The sequence below is a fragment of the Lepidothrix coronata genome, unplaced genomic scaffold (assembly GCF_001604755.1).
Source record: "Lepidothrix coronata isolate B3197 unplaced genomic scaffold, Lepidothrix_coronata-1.0 Scaffold202, whole genome shotgun sequence".
NCBI lineage: Eukaryota > Metazoa > Chordata > Aves > Passeriformes > Pipridae > Lepidothrix > Lepidothrix coronata.
Window position 1 is genome coordinate 796508 of NW_016690382.1, and position 18131 is coordinate 814638.

Below are 18131 nucleotides of genomic sequence, written 5' to 3' on the forward strand. Positions count from 1 at the left end.
TCCCGGCGCTGCGGGGGGAGCGGATCCCGTCAGGAGAGGAGGGAGAGCCGGGATTGAGGAGGGAAGGGTCGGCCGGGACAGCTGCCCGCTGTCCGGGCTGGCGGGGTGGGAGGGGAGGGCGGGGAGTCCCGCGTAGGACGCTTCCCATCCCTCCCTCCCTCCTGCCATTCCAGCGGGCGGTGGATCGGTGGATCGGTGGATCGTGTCCCGCTCGTGGGCTCTCCGGGACTTGCTTTACTCTGGGCTGCCGGAGTGGTTTCTGCATCACGGTCCTGCTGAACTTTTGAGATCCGGCCCTTCGCCATCGCCACTGGTTTGATGGCTTTCCCAGACCGCGCTCCAGGTGCTGGTGGGTGTTCCTGGACCGTTTCGATGCTCTTGAGCAGCGCTGTTGGAGCGGAGTATTGAGCACTGTTGTGTAGGTACAGCTTCTGGAATAATGGGACGTGTAAACGTGCAAATCAAATGAATCTACATGTTGCCTCATTTTCAGGATAAAAATATCGAACTTATTTCAGGAGGATTTGCTTATGTTCAAGAGCATAGTCAGATTCCATAAAATGCTTCAGAGCCCGTTTAGATACTTTACTATTCAAGATGGCATTTAAGCTTATGCTTAAAGCCAAATGCTTACTGAAATCCTTGATTTCAAAGGAGGTTAAGGCCTTAAGGCTTGTCTCGAATAGTGTTGCTTCTAGACGTGGTTAATTTTGTCTGGACAAAGGTACCACAGATACAGGGGCAGATCCTCTGCGTGTTCTCCAGCTGTGCTCACTCCAACTGACGGTGATAGAAGTGTTGCCCTTTGGAGATTACAAAGAAAACAAATAAACAATAATAGAAAAATAGACAGCGAGGCTGAGTTTAATGTGTACACAGAACCTCTGAACTGCTTTGTTTGTTCTATGAAATTAACGTGTCAGTCATCAGACAAATTATATTTTCTGGGGGATTTTCTTACAAATATGGCTGCACAGCTTTTTGTTTGGTATTTATTGATTGATTGATAGATGAGCTAAAAAGTCTTAGAAACATTCATTTAGGGACTAGAACAAGGGAGGAAAAGAAAGCCAGGAGTTTTCTCAGTAATGCACTGCATATGAAGTCCTGTGAAGCACAGAACATACAAGATAGATTGTTGATAGCTGCTGCCATTTTTGGCTGCCTTATATCAGTGTCTCTAAGTCTCCCTGGGATGTCATCAACAATAACCTCTGAAGATTACTTTGTCTATCTGATATAGTCTAGGTTCATCATTAATCCCAGGAATTAAAATTTGTTAACAGTGATTTAAACCAAAAGAACGCATGCTTATCAAAGTGTTGAACAGTGCAATCTGAATCTTAATCATTAGGAAGGACATTGTCTAATTTTTTTAAATGTTTTTGTGTCTGAAACAATCAGCTCTTCACTGTCATGGATCTCATATGCCTGATTTCACCCCAGCTCTATGTATCTGGTCACAAGGTAATAAGACCTGTGAGATTTCATCCCCAGCTTCACAATGGATTTCCTAAATAAATAGATTTTCATTATACTTGCTGACTTTTAAATAATATAGCAAAAAGACCTGGCTTCTAATTTTTATCTGAGACAGCAGGTGGCAATGTAATTTCAAGCATCTCTTCCAAACTTTGTCATAGGGAAAATCACCTTGTAAGGACTATAAAAGAAGTTTTACAGTCCATTTAGATTTCTTTTGATTTTAATATTTTGTAAATCATCAGTGCTTTGCTAGGCAAGAGATAAGTTCTTTCAAAAAACTGACAGTGGTTGATCAGTGGTTTCAGAACTTAGGGAAAAAACAGTGCTGCTGTGTTCTTTGTATATGAGTTAAGACCATCAGGAAAACCTCCTCTACGAATATGGAACTGGATGCTTCAAAACTGGCAAGTCTTTCAGGCGTTTGATAAAGTACTACACAGAGTAAAATTATTTGGGCAAATAAGCAGATTGTAACTTGTGTAAAAGGATTTCCTACACTGTAGAAAAATTATTAATTCCATTAATGCACACTTGGCTTTATGTTATCGTGAAGGCCAGAGAACTTCTTTTTTACTTTCAAACTACCTTGGAAATATCGTGTGTCATTCCCACACTAAGAGGCAGAATTCTAAAAATATCCAAAGTCCCTTAACTGAGCTGCAGTTTCACAGGGAGCCCCTATGCAATATTTACATATTGTGAGAAGGACTGTAGCAAAGTATTTTTTTTTCAAAGCTGGAAAGGAGAATTATTCTCTCCCACAGCAGGCCAGTTACCCATCTCACACTGAGAGGACATTGTGCACTAATGCTGATAGTACAAATTTTAAGGCAGCCTAAAAATTGACATATTTTGTCAGATGAGCATGGAAATGTTACCTAGTGTACATGCTCTAATTTAAAATGGTTTTTGAAAACCAGAAAACGAGTCTCTGAAGACAAATCCTGTTCTGATACACTTATAAAAAATACTTCTGGTTTTTTCACCCTTCAATATTTATTACTATTTTAAATCACGGGAACCTTTCCCCTTCAAGACAATTATTCTGTTTTATTTAAAGAGTTTTAACATAGGTTGTGTCAGGTAGTAAAACTGCAGCCTTAACTTGTTGTTTTATCTTCCCTGTATAATTTCATTGGATATGAAATTAATTGCCTTCAACTGACATATGTTTTTGAAATACATGACTATAGAATTTACATATTATCATTAGGTATTTGGGTATTTTGGACTCGAGGCTTTAGCCATGCATTCCAAACTCTATGTGGATAATATATCTATTCATGTCAGTAGGCCTGATTGTATGGACTATATTCTAACTTGCCATGCTTCCATATTGTAATTAACTTTAATTGTTTTATTTACTGATTCTTCTCTGCAGAATTTAATGGGAATATTAGAATCCAACATAATGGGCATGATAGAAGTTGAAGTGAAATATATGAAGAAATATAAAGATTATGTTTCCTGTTACTGCTTGTCCAAAAATACTATTTAAACTGCTTATGCCTTTAGAAAGGAGTAGAGAGGAGATAATACTTGTTTCTATAATGCAAGGACTGTTGGAGTGCCTACAAGAAAAGCATTACCAGGCTCTATTTCATTTCCTGATAATCACCAGCATTCCTATGTCCTTGATTTATCATCCTAGAGGACTGAATGAAAATGCTTTCAGGCTACATGCATCTCTCATAAGGATCATGAAACACTATCAAGCACTTCAATCACTCATTAATTAAAGTTTTTAACAATATAAGCAAGGTAAGAGGATGAGATTTCCGTGGGAGGTAGGTGTTGTGAAAGCCCCATCAGGTGTTTGTCTTGATCTCCAGACACATAAATGCCATTAATATCTAGTCATAAATGACTTAAGAGAACAAGTCCTATTGATTTTTCAATCACTTACACACTTGTGAAAACCCCACTCAGAATTGTTAGACTTGTTTTCCAGGGGAATAAATGGATTGGCACAATGATTAAATTCAGCATTGCTGCTGATACTTTCTGAAAGCTGGAACAATGGGGGTTTGGCTTGGGTTTGTAAATGCATTTACACTACAAATGCAGCTGAGAGGGTCCCCCAAGAATACATTTCTTTGGAGCTTGCATATGGAATATATCCAGGTTTGAGTTTGGCATTGTTGCTGCATGGGTGAGTGTCTTTTAAATAGCTGGATATACTGCTAGTATGGTTTGAGTCCAATTATTTCTAGTTTGTTAACTTAATTTTGGAGGAAGGGGTTCCCTAACCTTTTCGGAATAACATGGCTTTCCTAGAAAATGTGTCCTTTTACCCTACAGTGACAGACAGAAATCATTATCTGTCTACTTAATACCTGTATGTAGTTTCTCTGGCATCCCCAGCCACTGCAGATATAGTAGAGTAAATCAGGAATGTCCATGAGGTGTGTTTAATTTTTCTTAATGAAATTTAGTAGTTTGAGCTATAGAGAAACTGTGTGCACAGCTGAGCAAACAGCAAATGCCTGCCAAGTGCTCTACAGGTGAAATGGAGATTACTGCTGAAGAAGAGTAGCTCCCAAATCTTGAGGATGTCTTACCTGCTACCACACAAGTTCAGACTCATACTTAGTTTTCAGGTCTTGTGAAGTTAAATGGGAAACCTAAACAGTTTTGGCCTTGCTTCCAAAACATTTTAGGTAACGTAAATGGAAGTTTTTGGACTTGTTTTCTTGATTGCTCCCTGCAAAAGCAACATGATGAAAAGTAACTCTCAACTGAATGCAATCAAATGCCAGCGTGAGGTGGTGTTAATCTTTCGCTGGCACACTTGACGATTAATGAAATGAACGTATGATCTGGGTGCCAAATAAACTCAGTGCTGAAATCAAACAAAATCTTTCTTTCAAGAAAATAATTTGCTTTCCGGTACTCCAACTGACACAGGAACAGCATGTTCTGATTTTAAGCTATTATTCCAAAGAGGAGCTTACGTGATGTCCATAAATTAGAGTCTATATCTGATGTCACAGATTACTTCCTACTCAGAAGTTTTTAAACACTAGAATATTTCTAAAATATATTCCTTCCTCTGTGGCAGGGGAATTCAGTTCCTGAAACCTGCCTTTGTGGCCAAGAAATGTGTAGCCCATACATGCCATCTTTTGTTCTGAGTGTGGGGTATTGCACATTTCCTCCCTCCTTACTGATGGATTTAAAGGATAGTTATGCTTGAGGCTGAGTGCATAGGCATTGTCTTTGTAAAACCTCTTATGAGGAAGATTGATGCTTTTATATTCTGGTATATACCCAGTGTAGACCACCAAGAAGCACATGAAGAATGTAAAGAAAGTATGTTCTTACTACATATGTGCTAGTGAACAGCATCAAACTGGGAAGAGAAACTCAGGAGTAAACAACCCAAATTTATGCCAATTGAAGCCTACAACAGCAGTCTTTTCCTTTTTTAACCTTCAGCTCCATCAGTTTGATTGGGCTACAGTGAGATCCATGGGTGGCAAAAACGGCTGTTGCTCCAGTGGGGTTACACTGTATCAGAATAGCAATAAATCTTACTTTCCAAATGAGATAAACCCTTCCATTAGCTTCTTGGGCATTACAGCATTTGCCAAAAGTATTTCTGAAGTATTTTCTATATTCAGGTATCTCATGCACACCTATGGATGGTGCACACACCATCATTTGTAGGAGTTTTCAGAGATTACATACTTAACTGGATTCTTCTTAAAGAGGCTACTGAAATAACATTTTTTGAAGTGAGCCTTACTTCAAAAAGACAAGTGTACTTGCTGTGTATTTTTTGTCTGTACGTGGTCCTCCCAAATTGCACAGAGCTAGAGATGGTTCTGGTCACAGTCAGTTCCTGTCCTGTCTCCTCACGTGGCAGTCTTAGCTGGAAAAAACATCAAATCCATCACAAAACTTATTTCAAAGTTTGTGTGACTAAAAAGGGTTTATAAGTAGTGTTATGATAGAAGTGGCACAAAGTGTAGAAATAAACCTCATTGCATGGTAAGGCAAAAGGTTATCAAGCAAAGAATGGATTGAAGTGATCTAGGTGAAGGACCTGATGGCTGCAGGTTTTTACCAGGTTTTCTTTCTACATTGTTACAAGCAAAGAAACAAAACCTCATGGTCTAATACTGTAATGCACAGTGGCTGTCAAAACACAAAGGACTTGAATCATATTCCTTACAAATATATTCCCCATCAAATGTTGGGGAAGAATAAAGTTTGCATTAAAATAAAGGTATTTTCTGATAACGAGATTAGAATGTTAATTATGTAATGCTAATGTGTAGTGTCAAGTTTGGATTTTTAAGAAAAGTTAAATTACTAATTATCAGCTTATTAAGTGAGGATGGACCAGTGTTCCTTCTGAATGATTTATTGTGATTTTTTTTCCCCTAAAAATATATTTTGATATAGTTTATATTAAAACACTATAAAAGCAAAGATTACCACTTAACATTTCATTTTTGTCAGGAAAGCATCTCCTGCAAAATACTTACAAATGAGTCTCTTCTGCAGTCTTGACTGAAATGCATTATGCAGAAATCTGACAACTGTTCAGTACAATTTGCAAGCTGCAGAAAATTCAAAATAGTCTTTGATGTCTAGGCAGAAATTCACTGTACAGCAGGGAGTTTAGGTTGGTTCTCTGCATTTTATCAGCCCATGTTGTGTTTAATTAAGACATGGCAAGCATCTCAGGATTAGCCTTTGACAGCTGAGAGTTTTTGCTTCAGGTTAATAAGCCTGCTTTTTTTTTTTCCTCTCCCATTTTTCCCCTTCATAAAATTCCAGTAGGTTGTCAAATCTTCTAATACTTTTCTTGAAGGAGCCTTCTTTTGGATAGAGATATCATATTGGCACTGGTGTGTTCCTCAGCTTCGTGCAGAGTAACTGTCCCATGTGAACTGACTGGATTTTACTACATAGCAGAAGCATTTAATGTAATAAAATTCATATCTGACAGCAGGTATAAAATAAATGTTGGATGTGAGGACTGCAGAAACTGTCCTCACAAGAAATCAGTCAATATGGATTGGAACATACACTAATGAAAGCTAAATGAAAAACAACAAAAACCTTAGCAAGAACAGCAGAAAATAATAACCAAAACAATTGAAAGAGCAATGATGTTTATTTGCACTTGTTATCAAATATTGATGATTATTATAAACCGAGAAGAAACTGTAGTTAACCAAACACTAATAAAGTGAAATAATATTATACTTTAATGATTAAAAATGTCATCTTAAAGAAACAAAAAGTGTGGAGAGAAGAGGGAGGAAATTAAGTCCTGGGCATACCAAAAATGGATCAAGAGATTGATTTTTTCTGAGCAAGCCCTTGGTCAGGTACTATGCAGATACCTTTCCTCCTTTTTGTATTCCACTTCAATACACATATACTTTTAAAGTGCAACTTATCTTTAGAAGAAAATGTCCAAAAATTGTTAAACCACCCTAAGATAAAAACAACTATATCAATTAGATAAGGAACGTTCATTAGAGCTTGGACAAATCATTATGCAGAGGATATACTGGGAGAAAGCACTGAAACAATCAAACCAGCTGCAGAAATAAAAAAAAAGAAAATTATAGCTTTAGCAAATGAATGTGAGTAATTATATTTCCATCACTTGTATTATATTATTTGTCTTCTTGGGATAAGATTTAACTTATTCAAAGTCTGAACTCTTCTGACTGCTAGAACTTGGACGAAGGGAGTAGTCAGAAGAACCCCTGAGGGAAAGGAAAAGCTCGTGTTCACATTGTAATGGATCATATCTGAAAAGTGAAAGGTGTGTTCTGAGCTCCTGGGGCTTCTCGTGCTCAGTTTTTAAACCAAATTTTCAGGGATTTTAGAGCACTGAGTTGCACAGCTACCCCAACTTGGGAAATGAGGGAAGGTAGGAAGATGGTTATTTTTTTGCAGGAAGTAAATGGAGACCTGTTGCATCAGAAACATAATACAACAGTAATAAACAAACATCCTGAACAGCAGCATTAGTTAGAAACTGTTGGAGAAATCAGCTATGAGTTGATTTGTCCCTTCAAATGAGACATAAAAAAACAGGAGAGAGGATGATTGTCATTTATCTTGCTTTAAGATAACTATATTAATTTATATCAATGGATATCCTATATGTCCATTTATTGTGACCTGGGAAGTGTTACAGGAGACTGAATGTTTTGTGTACTTTTTCTAATTGTTTCTGATTGAGGGGAAACTGTAGAAATGCTACACATTAAAATAATCAGCAAGGGCATAGTAAATACAAATATTACACTATATTTTAACATGACTTAGGAAAAAAAAATTAATATACCATTGTGGTATAAGGGAATATGCGATTATTTTGGACATTTAGAAGTTTTGTTAAGATGAACAATCTAGATCCCAGCACTTCTGTGTGATAAGGGAAGAGAAGCACATCCACGGGCCAGAGGCTAACACAAACAAGCAGACATCTATAGAACTGTTTTCAAGATGCTTTTGTATTTTTGCTACTCTGATTAGCAGAAATCTTGAGTATCAGCAGCCTGAATATAAAGGTATTCGTGCTGAAGGATAAATAGTAGGATTTTCTACCAAATTCCCTCATCTCCTCTTTTCTGCACTGTAAACTATCATTTTCATAGGCATTTCTGTATTTCTTGTCCTTCCCCTTATCAGTATCTGGTTTCTTCCCAAAATTTCACATTCTCTTTTCCTTCACCCTTGAACTGTACATTTAATTGGATTCATGTTTATGTTTGGTGGGGGTGGAGGGAGCGATAAATTGTTGCAAACATCACCCTCTGCATTATCTGGAGTAAGAAGAATATGAGGGAAGAGGTCACACGACTAGTTAGCACAATTTTCTCTTTTCTCCCATGGGTTTTGGTTTGGCTGATTATTTATTTCTTTATAGTTGTTGCTGAGAGTATTTAACCCAAAATGTAAAAGTAAAACAAAATATGATTGTCCTTTTCCTTGCTATTTTTGTTAGTTCCAGTAATTGTATTAAGAACTGTGTTTGGCAAGTAGAATTTGGTGAACTCAGTTAGTACAATATCATAAATGCTCCCAAATGGGAAGTTTTATTACAGTTTTGTCTTCTCTCCTTCAGAATGTCACAATTGTAATTATGGTTGGCAATAGGTGAAACTTCATAGACTTCTGTAGATTTATAAACTGTGCCATAAGAGTCCAATTTCCCGAAATTCCTAGAATTTCTTTCATATTTTGTGCAGTACTTTGTAAATCTTTGACTAACTAAATGATGAAGAATAAAAGTCAACCAAGGCAGTAATTGCAGGCTCAGTGCTGAGTAAAAGAAATAATTGCAGATATTGATTTGACTTAAAAAACTTCAACTAGACTGAATCCCCCCTGCTAAATTTAACAATAAAAAAACTTAGAATTGGAAATGTTTTGCTTTTATCCTTATGCTTTGTTTTTAACCTGTCCAAGCCGTTGCTGAAGCAGAAAATGCAGCATAATGGATGGAGATTTAACAAAAAAGAAAAGGATGACCTATGCTGATGTAATGTTTTCTGTCATCTTTTGTGTGAGTCTCCCATTTTGTCAAGTTTTCTAAACAAAACTCTTTAATTGTAATGTGCTTCTTAAACGAAGTTGGGCTTGAACATGGATATATTTCAAAATAATTTCAGTAATTCTCAACAAATGTTACTTACTGAGTATTATCATTTTCATTTGTGCTTTAGAATTTCTGAAGATGTAAATTAATTTAGATGTAGTCCTTATCAGTCTTTGAAGAGAATGTTAATTATCTCTGGCAATAATTGTTTTGCAGAAAACTGGGAAATCAGCCTGGATCTCTTGAATGGTTTATGATTCAATCCCACTTCATGAGTAAGCTTTGCCAACTGTTTTGTTTCTACCATGAAAGCTTTATATATGTGGGGGTGTGTGTATACACACACACATATTAAATATATATGTATGGAGTTCTTGTAAGTATGCTTACACAAAAATGTAAGTATGCACTGTATTTCTTTTCTGATAGTACTGTTGAATTAGATAAGGTTGAATAGAAACAGATTGGGACACTGGTAATTCAGGATATGCTTTTTGAATAGGCAAAGGAGCTTTTTTTAAGAAAAGGAGATTAAAATGTTGTGCCATAGCTTTCAAAAATGTTCTGTGCTTCAAAGAAAAATACACTTATCTAGCTGCTACAAGATGAGACTGAACTTGGTGATGACAAGCGTGACAACAAATCATCCTGTTGCTCACTGGAGCTCCAGTCAGCCTCGTGTTCCCTCTGCAGTGGTTTTTCTGTCCTGCTGCAGTGCCACTGTACATCTGATAGTGCTGCTGTATTGTACTCTGGCACAAATGAAATCTGCCAGCCATTATTCCAGTAGCTACAAGTAATTGCTTCATACTTGCACAAATCTTTACAGGTTATAAAAAATTAGCAGTTTCCGAAAGGGTGTTGTGTAATGTTATGTTGTACCTAGTTTTTTTTTAATTACAACATAGGTAATTCAGAAGCATACATTATTGGATCATAAGCATAAGAATGAGCCAGTTTCTGTCACTTTTATGTACACTAAGTAGAAAATAACTTGGGTTTAAAGAGATTATTGCCACACTAATGAAAGTTTCAGGAAAGGAATGTGTATCAGGAAAGCTGCAAGTGAAGAGGCTGCAACACCGACAGTGATGACTATTTATGTTTCTAACAGTGATTAAAAATATTTCCCCTGAAATTCTTTGTAGTTATTCTTAGCCAATTGTACGTTTGTGAGTGCTTTTTGACTTATATTTTGGGAGTTAAAATACAGAGCTAGATACTGTGTCTAGCAGAGCTATATGATATGCTACCACTATCCTGTCAGAAATGCCCAAATGGAATTTCCAAAGATAGCCTGTGAAGCAGCCCCGTGGCCAGGAGCTGAAACACATTGATTGCTACTCCTGAATAATCAGGGTGTAACCTTTCCCCTCCCCACTTCACTTTTTCATTTGCAAAATTGAACAGTATTAATTAACTATTTGATTGGGTTTTTCTCCAAATATGTTAGATTATGCTCTAAGTGGCATCTCCCTTGCATAGCCTGTACACTGCTCCTGTTTCCAGTAACAGAGAAAAATGCAGTTTCATCTCATCTCTATGGCTACGTGGCGTTATGCAACATAACTTCTGAAAAATTGTAAGAGATGGGCTTCTTTTTTCTTTAAATTTTTTTTTCAACGTAAATAAATTTGTTCAGTCTCAGGGAGAAGCAAAAGACTGGAAATAACAGTATTAGAAAGGCTAAAGGGTTCTTTGTGTGTATGATATATAATATTTCAGAAATGATTTAACTAATTGGCAAATTGAAGGACCGAAGCTTTGCACAAAAGCTACTTTGAAAGGGATTCCTTACTGAGGCCTTATTGTATACACTTCACCCTTACAGTATAGAAGGGGTTGTTGTCTGTATGATCTCTATATATACATAGAAATATATAGAGAGAAAATATATAGAAGGGACCTGTTGTCTGTATGTCTTTTTTCACTTCCATTTCTTTCCTAAAAAAGGAGTTACTGTATTTTCTTCTTTCATGGTGAGGAAATGAACAACAGCATAGAACACTTAAGATCTTCCTGAATGACCTTTGTATACTTGTGAAGTTTGAATAAGCCAAATAACACCACCGTGCAATTGAACTAAACTTGTAAGGCCACTCGAAATGTCACGGAGATCATAAGATGCCTACGCATTTGATTCTTGGTTTGGTGAATGAAAAGAAGATGATGACTGTGACACTCAGAACTATTTTTCATGGGAGCAAAATTAAAAAAAAAAAGGGAGAAAAATAGGGGCAGTGGGACTGTTGACTGCCTAAAGGGCAGAAGTTGCTGAGTAATTAATTAGCAACTGATTCCAAGCTTAAAATCCATTTCATGGGTGTTTCAGAAATGGAGCTATTTTTTTCTTTGTAATAAGTATGATATGGATTGTGGCAATGAAGAATTTCTATTCCCTCCTTCCATCTGTGTTCTACATCCATCTGTCATACTTTATCCCTGTTTAGATTGAAAATGTACTGGATTTGTGCAGGGTTTGTATTTACAAACTAAACAACCCATAGGCTGCATGGGACAGAAGGTGTGAGACCTGCTGGTGTCACCACTTGGCAGTAGGATCTCGGTGACAAGAAAGAGGCCATTTCTGTTTCTGGAGTTGTTAAATCCTGGCATCCAGTGCTTATCACGAAATAACTAAGGAAACAAAGCACAGTTGCACTCTACTGTCCTAAGGACACAGCATTCCTGAATAATAACAGATCATCCAAAGGATTGTTGGAAACAACTGGCACCTGAGTGACAAGAATGATAACACTTCCTTAAATACAACACTCAGGCTCATCAATAAATAGATTTTTTTTTCTCAGATAACAAAGCCAAATATCTGCTACTGTATATACATGTTCTGTAGTCTTTGCTGAATCTTTCATTTGATACAAACTGGATTTTTTTATTAAAATTACACGGGCATTTATTTTAGATTTAAAAGTGCTATTCCAGTCTGCTGTAAATTTATCCAGTTAACTGTATGACAGCACTTTAGAGATAAGAACTGTTCCTTTTTCCTCGAGAGATATGTATTTCATATAAACAGTAATTTACATATAAACTTACTCAAATTATGACTAACAGGCAGGTTGAAACTGCAAATGAATAAATTGGGAAATTTAAAAATAGCTCAGAAGTATCCTTACTGTATTCCTATAAAGTATGATTGTATCAGTAGAGCAGCAGAGGGCAACATGGCCATGACATGAATCTGCACTCTGAAATGGCACTTTTCTTGGTTTTGATTTTTTTGAGTTTTGGTTTTTAGTATCTGAACTTTTCAACTAAAAATACTGTAGCCTGATATTATTAGACATTGAAACATAGAATCATTTAGGTTTGAAAAGACCTTTTAAATCATTGAATCCGACCATTAACCCATCACTGCCAAGGCCACCAGTAACCCACATTCGTCAGTGCCACATCCACATGGCTTTTAAATTCCTCCAGGGGTGGCAACTCCACCCCTTCCTTGCGCAGCAGGGCTTGACAGCCCTTTCAGTGAAGAAAATTTCCCCTGATATCCAATCTAAACCTCTCCTGGTGCAACTTGTGGCTGTGTCCTCTTATCCTGTCACTTGTTACCTGGGAGAAGAGACCGACCTCCGCCATCCATGGGTGGCTCAGGGGTGTGAGGGTGGCTCTCTCACACAACTAAGCCAGCTTTTTTTTTTTCACCATGGCAAAATGAAGAGGCTCTTTGGCTATGTTAAAGGATTCAGTGGAGACTTTTCCCCTTCGTTCACTGCTAATCTTTTCTGTGTGCCAGTACAAATGATTTATGCTGTGACACGTGGACCTGGACTAAGAACTGATCTGACTTAAAATTTTGTCTAGTGGAAGAAATAGGGAGGAGAAATGGGAGGGGGTGTGTGTGTAATTTTCAGTGGATCACCTTCTTAATTTTCACTGTGTAACCAGGCAAATAGCTGTGTTGTCATCATGGTGCAGCACCATATATGAATCAGTAGGTCACTGAGTAGATGGATAGCAAAGAATGCTAAACTGTCAGTGCTCCTAAAGTCATAATACGTATCAGAAATATCAGATTATGTCCTCATTTCTGTCTTTGTTGTAGAGATTCTTTTTCCTGGTAACAGTGATAAGATGAACTCTGGAAATGTCCCATAAAGCAGGCAGAGCAAAGAGCAGCTTATGTGAGTGCTGGCAGATTAGAGTCTGCACCAAAACTTGATTTGCAGCATCACTGCACCTTATATGAAGAAGCAGCTCCTCAAAAGAAGTAGCAACTTCCATGCTGATTCTGTTGTCAGATGACAAAAGGCTATGGTATGGATGTTTGAAAAAAAAAAAAAGAAATTCAACTGGAAAAGATACTTTGACTTCAGGAAAAAGCTACATACTTATAATCTATTTATTTAGGAATAAATTAAATTGTTCCTGTTCACTGGCATGATGAAACTTATTATTTTCTTAAGAGAGTTCCCCTTATAAAATAATATGCAATTTTTTTGTGTAGTAAATGAAGTCTCAGCGTGTTTCGCACTTCATTTGAGCCATCATAAACTGTCATGTTAATTCCAGAGCACAATATTTATTTACTTATTTTAAAATTTGTATTACTTTTATCATGACAAAATAATCAATCTCCAGCCATGCTATTCATCTAATCAGAATAGCATGTGAAGTTAATTTCCAGTGGGCTCTTTGTGAAGCACATTTATTCCCCCCTAACGACCTGCATTCAGCACAGAACTTCCACCACCATCACTTCCACCCAAAGTACCACCTTATGAGAAATGAATGTTTGAGATTCGCTTAGTCTATTTTTTTATAAGAGAAAATGTACCACAGCATATAAAAATGGAAATTATGTTTCAGAAAATTTAAAATTTTTGGATAGCTTCCCTTCAAAATCAGAGCATGAGAAGAATGTGTCTTATGAAAAGGGGGGACAAAATGTTGAGAGATTGAGTATTTTAAATGAATGAATCCTCAGTTTATGTTTCTGTAATCTAAAATAGCACTGATAGTGCTAGAATAGCTAGGAAACAGTTAATCTAGTTTTTGAGCACCGGAACTGTGCAACCTTGGGGATACTGATCCACCTTGAGTTCTACTATAAGAAGAAAAGAGCAATCTCAGGGATAATACTGTACCCTATTCCATAAAAACTGACTGCCAGAGGTGATTGGTATAGGGATCATCCCTGTACTTAAAGTGCTGACCATTGCCAGAACTGGACTAATAAAAAGTATTTTATCAGCAACTCAGTAGCTTTCACTTGTTCATCCAGTATCTAGTCCATAACCACAACCATAATTAGATTGGAGTTCTTTTATTCTACAAATAAAAATTCTGATTATTGCAGTACTTTATTCTGATCTTTCCTTCACTTCTCTCATTCATTTTTCCCTTAGTTGATTTTGTTCTACTTGCTTGGGTCTTAGTCATTTCCACGCCTCTGAAAGTGTTCTACTTTCCAAGCTGATGTGCAAAAACCATCTCTAAGAAGCACGCTAATTATATGGATGGGTTTGGTGACCACAGCTTAAATTTCAAATAGCAATATGCAGCTCTTGAATATTTCTGTTCTGTATAAGAGCTACACGATTTTGGAACCTCTCAATTTGAGTTTCAGTAGCATACAGGATTTGTCTTTTAATAACTTAGTGTAGGAGAACTGCAGTACCCCAACCGTCTGCTTTATGCTGAACTCTCTGAAGCAGCCAATTTTGTCTTTCAGAACGTGGCTGCTGCACATGCTGGGTGCTGATTACAAGTATTATCTTAAGAGAATCACTTCTCAATATTTAAGAAAATTACTCTTCTTTTAAAGGCATGCTTTTGTGCTTTTATACTCCTGCTGGCTCATCTCACCAGGAGGAAACTGAAAAATACTCTCATTCGGTTCCATGGCTGTCTTTGCTGCTGCTTTGTGTTTAGCAAACAAACCGGGAGGAAAAAGAGGACTACAAATAATCAACAACCTGCAGCTTCTCAAGAAGCAAAGAAAGTAGCTTGGCAACAAAAAGAAAACCTGTGCTATAGTGCAGCCAGAGTGGTTTGTCCGTGTAACAAGACGGGAGCAGTGTCTGAGAAGGGCCTGAAACAGAGATTCGAAGGTTCAGAGCCTTTGGGCACCTGATCTGCTTTACAGAGAGCTCATGAAAATCAAATGCAAGTAGGAGCCCCGCAAGAAAGAGCGTAACCAGAATACTTGCTGTCAGGTATTCTTCCTTCCCTACTCACCTTTTGTGTCAGTAGTTGTGAGACAAAAGTTCAATGAGTGTGTGCAAGAGCCAGTATTAGAGGGCTGGAAGATGGAGTGGGTTTGTGCGCACACAACCTGAGCTCACCTTACACTCCTGAGTGCCTGCTGCTGTACCAAACTAAATCCTTTTTAAGCCTGATCTTCTTTCTTCACTTCTGTTCCTTATAATACATTGTGAATCACCATAATCTCTGCTCTGCAACGATACCACAGAAGTGCTATTTCCCTCAGCTAATATAATTGTAAACTACTATAAATCAAATAACTGTCAACTCCCAAAATACTTCATTTTCCCTAGTTATGCTCCCATGTTCCCATCTTTTTTTCTCATTAAATACCACAAAGTAGTTTTGCTCAGATTACCTTTTATTTCTAAATTAACCCTTCTATCTGTCAAGCACAGGCCATATGGCATTTTAGGATCCTAAAATTGCAGCTGTACCTTAACACCAAACCCGTGAATCCAATTAGCTGCATGAAAGAAGCAGACAAAATATTTCCAGAGAGATAAGGCTTCTGCAGGGAGGCAATATGTTTTCTTAGACCAATTGCTGTAGCTGCAAAATATTTCTACTAATTTTCATATGTCCTCCACGGCTGCCTGGTCAAGGCATTAAAAAAATTAATGCAGGAAATAAAAATATATTTTTGAAAATCCAAAGTACATCTAAATAAGGAGCAGAGAAATGTAGGTACGAATACTGCTGCTGTTACTGCTGCCTCCTGTTTTATCCCAATATCTCTCTGGTTCCTCATTCATATTAAAGATGGTCATATACAGCTCTCATACAACAGTAGTAGCACAGTCTGCTCAAGGATCAAGAAATCATGCGCTCTATTGTACTCTGATATTTCATGGTTTATAAAAATCTTTTTAATTGAGCTATACTCAAGTGATTAATGCACTTATCCTCCCCTTCACAGTGGCTGCTGCTGCTGTAACATATGGTTTGGTGTCTGCCTTGTGCTGTACATATTTGCTTTCCAACTGCCCTGAAGATTTCAGAATAAATTCAGTTTTGCGTGGCAAAATACTCTTTTACTCAACATGAAAGATCTTGTGGCTCAGAGTCTGTAGTTCACTGGTATATAGGTGTTTTATATCCTGAATGAGCAAAAAATGGAAGTTAGGTTTTCCATTTTTTTTTTGTCTTACCTTCTCTGGGGCTGATAAATTTATATTGCTATTTCTTCCTCCAGCTAGTAATGTAACTAAAGAATTTTATCAATACTTCTATTTGTTTCTATTGCCTGATTTTTCCTGGGAGTTCTGAATCTGCTTCTCGACATTTCTATATGACTTCAGAATACATAATGGTTTTCTTCTGCTTTTTTCACATCTGCCACAAGAATACTCAATACTAATGGATTGACAGGAACATACATGTTTCTTCATCCTTAAAGGTGAGTGAAGGGTAAAGCAAAAACTGTTTATAGGCTTCAATTTTTTTCCTGTGTTTTCTGGTTTGTAATTTTTCAGCTGCTTCAAATAAGTTTTCTTCCCAAGATTATGTCTAAATGATAAAGAAGAAAAAGTATGTGGAAAATAAAGTTACTAAGGTATATTTAATCCATAATCACAACTGATTGGAAACAAAGTTATTATTTATTTCTACCAGGCTGAAAGTCCTTTTTTTTTTCTTTTTAATTTGACTCTTCCAATAAAGTCAAGTAAACAATGAGAAAGTTCACAAAAACAGACAAAGGAAATTAGTAATAGTCACACATGGATTTTTTTTCACTCTAGACAATACTTTATCAAGTATTTAGAAGTGATAACAGGAAAAAAATCCTTGAATTTGCAAGGCCTATATTATCAGAGCCACCTTCTCCCTCATTGCACAGTCACACCTCAGGCATAGTCATGCTCCCAAACTGCATATGCTGAGTTTTGCAGTCCACTAGAAATAGAAGTGCCAGACTGGCAAGGAGGAATTCCTGTACATCTCCAGCCATTTTGTACCTCTTTGCAGGGAAATGTTACATAATGTCCAGTCAACAATTAAAAATATTTTTCTCTCTCTATTTTAACTTTTGAGCCTTCTCATTTTTAATTTTTTTTCTATATAATTAATAAATTCAAAGTAATCAGTTGAATTTAATGTAGACCTCCATTACTGCTATATACATAAATTCTTCTGTTACAATATGGGGTTGTGTTTCTATCACTGAAGTCAAAGATTGATCTTAGAAAGATAATCAACAAACTATATGAGTGGAATAGGATGGAAAAGTGGGATTGGAGCAATGAAGGAAGTAGAAACTCTTGGGGGAAGAATGCAAGAAAGGCAATACCAAGTTGACTCCTGGATCTAAAGGCCCCTAAATGCCCACTTCTTCTGCAATCATCAATGCTAAAGGGGGCTTTTATTCAAGGCACATTTCAGGTTCTGAGGGGAACTTATTCATTAGATGCTTCTGGAGTCAGAGAATCAACCAGATGGAGAGAATTTCACCTACAGTTACATTTATGCCAGTGAGTTAAACAGGTTCAGGAAGCACTTCTTGGCACGGGAATTTAACTGTTCAATTGTTAAAACAGCACCTACCATGTTTTGGAATAGATGACTCCCTCTCTCCCAGTTCTCAGAAGCTGGCATAAGTTTGCTCATGTTCCCAATAGGAAACCTACCTGGGAATAGCCTAATTTGGCAGCTGAGAGAGCCCAGAGGCATGAACCAAGATGATGCTAAGCCACTTCTCCTTTAGAGGAGAGAGCTGCTCTTTAAAAATTTAATGACCTGCTAACATTCATGTAGTTTACAGGGCTGGGTCTAAAGGATAAAAATAAATGCGAAAAAGACCATTACCTCTTTTTAGTTCTAAAGTTGGTAAGATAAGGGG